The sequence below is a fragment of the Oryzias latipes genome, chromosome 2 (assembly GCF_002234675.1).
Source record: "Oryzias latipes chromosome 2, ASM223467v1".
NCBI classification, from domain to species: domain Eukaryota; kingdom Metazoa; phylum Chordata; class Actinopteri; order Beloniformes; family Adrianichthyidae; genus Oryzias; species Oryzias latipes.
Window position 1 is genome coordinate 19697105 of NC_019860.2, and position 7826 is coordinate 19704930.

The following is a 7826-nucleotide window of genomic DNA, read 5'->3' on the forward strand; positions in this document are numbered from 1 at the left end:
ACCTTGGGAAAGCAGCAGATTCATCTGCGTCTGCAAAGCCGCTGCTTTAATTCTCTGCTGCTTACAGATTGATCACTTTCAGATGGCGCTGGGAATGTTTTCCTCACGTTCTGCTTTGCATTTCTGCTGCTCAAAGCCAAGTGGGTCTGTCTTTGGATTAGTGTAAATTTTCACCCATCTGGAACATCAAGGCGGTGGGTGACCTCAGCTCTGACCCCATGCAGATAGATCCTCTTAAAGTTGGTGTTGGAAGAGACGAGAAAGCTGCAGAGTTCTCACAAACTGTACATTCTGGACTCAGCTCTGGCTTGAATTAAACAACATGTTTGGACGTGCTGCACACATATTTACATGATTTAGATCAAATCGGCTCCAAAGTTCCTTGCAGATAAATCAGTGTTAAGGAATGTCAAACTTTGCTAAAATTCTGGATCTAAAAATGGGTTTTCAGTGAGATTTTAAAGTATTTGGACGGCTGTCGCAGGTCTTTTTTAAAGCCTTGTGAACTGTGATTTTAGCTTCAAAAAAACGTAATTATAACTAAGATCAGGTGGTTTCAGGAGCAAAAAATACATCCAGCACCAACAGATAGATCACACAAAGGAGACAGAAATAGTAAAGCATGACATAATTAAAGTCTGATTTAGCTTTTTGTCTGTTCAGAACAAAATATGAATGGCACTGCTTTTGGTCCTACCAAAGATGAAAAGACAGATCCTGACAGTTAATGTGCCATAATTGTACGTCTTTTTTTTTACTCCTCATGTCAAAGTGATACCAGTATTCAAAACCATCTGTTAACAGCTACTGCGATATCTCTCTGACTTGACAAAGATTGAAAGTTTTCTTTCTGAAAGTCAACTTTTACAATTGAATTAATGTGTTTAGATGTGATGCGATTAAGGCTGACTGTGACTGGTTTTTTATTACAGTTTACACTTTTTTGTTTTTTTAGTTATCCCACTTTATTAGAATAGAATAGACTTTATTTTTAATGCCCATCTGTACAGTGAGATTAAAAGCTGTCACCACAGTAAAAAAACAAAACAAAAAAAAAGAAACAATATATACAGTACATAGTACAAACAAGGAGGTTATGTGCAAAATAAATAAGTGAACAACCCTGGGAGTATTTAGGGCAGGCAACTCGAGCAGTACATTTAGCTGGTTACTCCTCCCTGCGGGCGGTTTAGTCTGATCAACTCACCTGTTCAGCGTCCTACTTAAGTCCAGGTGCGGTCCAATCCTCTTCTTCCATTTCCGCCAGCTCTGAACTAAAAAAAATGGGGAAAAAAGAGGATAAATACTTCAATAAAAACATGACTGCTACAAAAGTTCATTTTAGCTCTGATAAGGATCAAACTGGGTTTGCCTCTTCTGCTCTAAAGGCCGTATCCCATAACTACATTTTGTGCATTTTCCATTGTTCGATGTGTGTCTGTTGAGGGTTTCGGCGGGTCATTAAGCGAATTCACATTGAGCTGTTCAAAATTTTGGTCGGTTGAGAATTATGCAGTTTACTTGTATTTTACGTAGTTTATTACATAAATTTTACTCAGTTGTAAATTGTAAATTTATGGCTTTCCCCGACCTGTGTGACACGGCCTTAAAATCGAGCTGAATCCCAGAAGAATGAAATGTTGCAATTCCAGATGAGACCACTGGCAGGAGTCAGATGAAGCAAAATTTACTTGTGAAATATTCAGATTTTACACCAAAAAAGAACACACTTGGTGTCCAAAGATTATTTTTAAAATAACTTGGTCTTATCTGCACTTATTTTGGTGTGTGTGGGTTTTTTTTTTAATTGGCTGATGGGTGGACCTATGGGTAGACCCAGACAAGCTTTAGACTTGGGGACATTGTTGAGTCGGGTGGAGCAAACGCCTGTCAACACGCCCATCCCACGTCAGGCGTTCCCAAACAGAATGGAGTGTTTGAGATAGTATCTGTCTACATGTCTATGGGGCAATAGTTATAGGTGAGCAAAAAACAAATGGGAGTTTCACCTTTAGATATACACAACTTGTGCATCAAGAGGTTTGCATATTTATTGTAAAGTTGCTTCTCTATCTAGTTGCCAGTTGCTGCAGTAGAAAACAATTCTTGTTTTTAAATTTTGGCTGCTCCTTTTTTACAAGGGACACCACAACAAAAGGAAGCTCAGCATATTCCCTATCTTAACGTAGCTAGGAACGAACCCGCTATGTTCTAGATACGCTTTCTCTTTTAACTTTAAGCTTTTGTTGTGTCTAGTCTTGGACACACCTATGTAATAATCAGGCTGTATAATCAGCTTCTTGCTATACCACACCTCTGTAGTGGATGGAATTTGTTAACGAAGGACAACAAAAAATGGATACAACTAGGCCTCTTATGTACATAGATTAAGTTTTGGATCTTTGGTTGGAGTTTAGCTTACAAAGGTGAGTACCAAACCAAAAATGCAGCGTTTATGTTTTTTAGTTCAAAACCTTTCTTGGTTGAACTGTCGACCAAACAAATAAGATGTGACAACAGACCTGAAATCTCCCCATCTTCAGCAGAATTCTCTAGAACATAGTTGAGCTGCTCCTGTTATAGAGTGCCAATAAAAGCTATGAAACACTTGCACTAAGCTCTATTGTAAGTCCTTCCAGAGCAGAGGCGGGCATACCAACCAATTGTTGGTATATGATTCCTATCAGTGTGGTTAGTATGCAGTTTTGTGAAAACAGGTGATGACCCTACTGGTCTTTGACTCATTTATCACCTCATCGAGGGCACGCTACTTTGAATTATTAATTGCATTTTCATTGATCTGCTGTTGGCACTCCCCGCACAGCTATTTCTTTACTTTTTTTTTTTTCCAGGGGAGTGTAATGTTGGCACCACCGACGTGCAGATGGCACATGGCAGTCGATGTTTTATGTATAAACCCATCTAATAAACAAAATATTTTAGGCGCTGCGTCTACTTTGGATTAGCTCTACTGTAAATTAATCCAAATTAAAAGCGGTTACAACACATAAACATTGCACTTTTGCTTTTACAATAGAGATGTCTTTCTATTGTCATCTTCACCATCTGGCGAGTTTTGAAGTGTACCTTCAGCTGGTTTAGCCAAAGCAGTGAAATCAGAAGCAGTGCTTTTCTGTGAGTGCACACTCATGTGTGTCAACACAGATGTTCTGGCTGAATTATTTCCATGTATGCGAGCAGTTCCCCTTTAAATTCTTTGCTATTCCTTTTATGTATGTTTTTTTTTTTTGAAACGCCGGGCCTCGAAGACTTCCCTCATGTGGTTCGTCGGCTTTGACGCACAGAGCCAAGTCCTCCAGGCTGCAACTCATCCTGTTTTCACCACTGAAAACTATCAACAACTTGCAGCAAAAGTGAAAGGCACTGCGTCGTTCTCAGCAGAAACATTTCTGTGCAATCCTACGTATACAAGCCTTAAAACACTTCACTGCATGCACAGCAGAAACCGCCGCCTCGTCCCGCCTGTAATGAGTACAATGTTACCTCCACATATTGACAGCGACGCGGCAGACGGTCTGTCAACACAATTACATGCCCCCTGCCCGTCTGATAAGGCAGAAGATAGGAACGAGAGCCCAGAGACGTTCAAAGGAATGGTGCAAGTCTTTATTTATTCTCGGGTTTTTAAAGTGGGCCGCAAATATGTGATTGTATAATAAAAGCATGAGCCAATTCCTTCTTTTTGTTCCAGTTCCAGCTGTTCTTCTGCATGATTAAAAAGTCACAGCTTTCCTAGGCAACTTTGGAGAAGAAATGTATTTTATTATGTTTTTTTCTTCACAATACGGTTTTATAAGAATATGCACAATTATCACCCATTACTGTTTGGTTTTTTTACCGCAATCAAGGTCATATTTTCAGCTGAATTATTGCAAGCAGAGACATATGGTGGATTTGTTCTCTGGTTTGTTTGGACCTACAGGCCTGTAGGGGTTGAAGCCCATCCAGAGCCTGCCACAACAGTTAATATTTCTGTTTCATTCGCTGTCGGTCTCATGGTAGTAAACCACAAAATTATCTTACAATCGAGTGATGATGACATCTCCAAAAACAAAACATCAGTTTTTTGCAAGCAGAATCCTTTCCTAGACAATAGAACGCATGTTTCAAGCAGTGTCGGGGAAAAAAAGAGTACTAAATAAAGCAAAAGCTTTGACAGACTGTAGTTATTTATTTTTTACCTTTACCTTTTTCAGTCAAAAGGCAACTCCACAGAAACTGGCCTTCTAACCCAGACTCCACAACATCACGGGGTGCTCACCTTGAGCCATCAGTCAGAAAAAAAATGCTCCTAAATTGGATGTCTATAGGCTAGGGCAATAAAGGCCAACAAACATGCAGTTAAAGTTTGAAAAGTCTAAAAATATGAGTTTAGAAGAGAAAAAAAAGGTCTACTGTATGTCTATTCTTAAACATATCAAAATACTTTTGCACTAGAAATCTCCTCACTTTTGGTACACTTTAGGTGGTTTATCCATAAAACTAGGATGTGACTTCCAAAACAGCCAATAATTATGTGAGGCTGGTGCAGCTCTGACCTAATTTATCGCATACTATTTTTCCTCATTAAACTTATTGCAACTTCTCCCTCCCTAATCAAATGTGACCCTAAAGCTATGTTCCCACTAGGCCTGTGTTTGATTGAACGCACATTCTTGAACATGCTATTGGCATGATGGTGTTCACACTGGACTGTCGCTAGCCAATACTAGCTCATCCACCACCTACAGTTGGAAGAGCGTGAAATGTCAAAGCGGTGCGAATCTTATTCCAGGCTGTCTTTCACAGATCTATCCCAATAAATTTGGTGTCATATAATTCCAGCTAATCACAAAACCACAAATATTTATTTCTCTTACGTTATTAATTATAATATGGTTCGCAGTTCGGTGATTTAAAAAGGAAACTACCTTTACGTCACTGCTAAATCCTAGTCCCAGTTTGGTCATTGTCCAACTAGTTTGCCTTTCAACTCGCGTTCAGCCGCAGTGACTTTTACACGAAGAGCCCGAAAACATGATTAGCCACACATGAACACGAGCGATTTGAATATGAAACATGCGTGCATTTACAATGACTTTTTATTGGAAGTGGTTGCTTGAAGGACATTATGTCCTGTTGAACCAATCTGGATTCTTTTTCTTTTGCCCTTTTGTTAAGCTAAAACTTTGTTTGAATACCTGTGAAGTTTGGATCAGAAAAGCAACTTTTTTCAATAGTTAAACAAGTCCAGACTTGAGGTATTTTAATTGATTTATTGCCCATCAAGATTTTGCTATTGTTGGCATACTGCATGGAAGGACAAGTCACAAAAAAGATTGATATAATTCCTATCATCTTATCTCTCTGATCTTTTGAATCTTGAAGATCTTGTTCTGTTTTTAAGGATAAGAAAAACAGATACAGAAAAAATAGAGGAGCGTGAGGGAAATACAGTAAGTCATGAGTTCATAGTTGGTCCCATTGGTGCAAAAAACAGCCTATAAGACATCAGCAGTTTGTGTGAAGTACAACAGCTGTCTGTCACAATGTAGACTCCACAAACTTTATTTCAACTTTTCTGACATTTCCTGAATCCTATCTTCCTATCGCATTCCTATCACTTTTAGCATGAACATTCACACATTCCATTCCAAAACTAATATGCAAATAATATACTAATCTTTTGAGTCGAGTCTAAGCTTGCAAGCTATTTATTTGGAAACACTTCATCGGTCCGACCGGTCAAACAAGGCAGGTGCAATGTTTGTAAAATGTACATTATGTGGTGCTGCAAGAGCAGGTAACTACAAAGTAGGAAAAGTACAAATCAAGGCTTGATGCTGCAGTTTGCATGTCGCGTGAGGTGGTATTAAACTTAGGGTTGAGGCTAAAATAGTTTAATCTGCTTTTTTGGGTTAAGGCCATGTTCTGTGGCTGAACACCAAAGAATAAAGGAACCGCAATGGCTTAAGTAAGCAAACAAGGAAGAGCTTTGCAGGGATAAAGGACTGCTGCTATTATCATGCTTCAGACAGTAATGTGTAATTCAAGCATAATTGATACGGTGAGGCGCCTCTCACTTGTTAGCCTGTTTGGACCTGAGGCACATTCTAACCCTGAGAACTAAAAGGTCCATATTTGATTGCTGGGATAAAACAAACATGAGTACAGATTACAGCAATCAAATCACTGACACTGGTGGTGTCATGATGTGGGACTGTAAGGTTGGTCACCAACCTTTTTTGTGAAGTTTTTTCTTTTATTGTGAAAATATCAGAGTTCATCAGGCTTTAATTGTCCGTTTTTTTTGGACAATCAGACGACTTGGCCCCTCTTGCCAAGTCAAACATAGCTTAGCAAAGAACATGGCATGAATAGTCTAAGCCCATTTCAATAGTACAGTTTCCCAGGTTATGCTAACATTTTCAGCAAGGTGTTAAACTTGACTGAAACTCACCCTCTTCATGTAACAACATGCTTTTAGAGTGTTTTTCCTACATGCATATCCTGTGGATACCAGAGAACTATAGCTTATAATTACAGTAAACATCCTCGTAAGTAAATACAAAAAGAATTCATAGCCTTTTTCTTTTTACCAGTCATTGGACTTGCTCGAACATGTTGAGCACAACATTTTTCTGGAAGGTTTGTTTTGTTTTTCCCCACAACCTGAAGTGTAGGAATTACACAAATACCATTCAGTTGAAATTACATACTGGTTATGCAGACAAAAACAGAACAAGTGGATGTGGGACATGCTCCACGCTATCTCCAAAAACAAAATAACCAGTTTTTCGTTTGTTCGCACAATGTAGAACTCTTGTAGACCCAACATTGACTCAACTTGTAAAGTTGAACAACAGTAACATCTAATATTAGCAACCAGGACAAGTATTTGACAAATTGGTGTTTTAGTAATTGTCACGCTATTCTTTATCAGCTCATCAATTTTACCTTTTTTTTTTTTTTTTTTTAGCATTTTTTAAATCAACAAGCGGAAATCTCATACAACTCAATGGGTCTGCATAAACACACAGGAAAAACTGAAGAAACAAGTTGTACCTCTATATTCTGCTGACATGCAGACCCAATGGGTACATCTTAAAATTTTGCAAAGAGGAGGCAAAAAAAAAAAAAATATTGTTTCTTACATTTGTTGATGATTATGTTTACATCCAAGTGACGGCCAACTGCCACCGTATACATGTTGCATGTTAATCAGTCCCAGTTTGGTTTCACAGGTCACCAAACCCTAAAAATTCTTGTTACTTTGGAACTGAAGAAAACAATATTGATAATAATTCAGATTTGAACTCTTTATGAATTAGGTTTTGGGTTACTTTCAAGCACGGCAAAAATTATACATCAAAGAATTACCGTAAATTCCGGACTACAAAGCGCACCCGATTACTAGCCGCACCCACCCATTTTCACGTGTAAAATTAGTTTTATACATACACAAGCCGCGGCAGAGTACAAGCCGCGCATGTGTTAGGCGATATTGTCGTCCTGACAGATCACGGCCAGAATCCCAGAGTGCAATTCATTAGCACTTTGTGGGTGGTTCCAGCTTTGCCTCTGGCTCATGTATTTGAGTGTATTGACATCTGTCAAACAGCATGGACCTTTATTCTGTTCACAAGTTCCTCAGTTATGGTGTTTTTATTTCATTTTTTTTTTACTTATTGACAATCTAGGTATCATACATAAAATTACAAACAGTAACCATATAATCAACATTACATCCCTCAGTTATAATGAGGAAATTTACATCCGCGATTCCACATTTCCCATGAGTCTTAGGGGCTAAAGGCGGGGCCAAT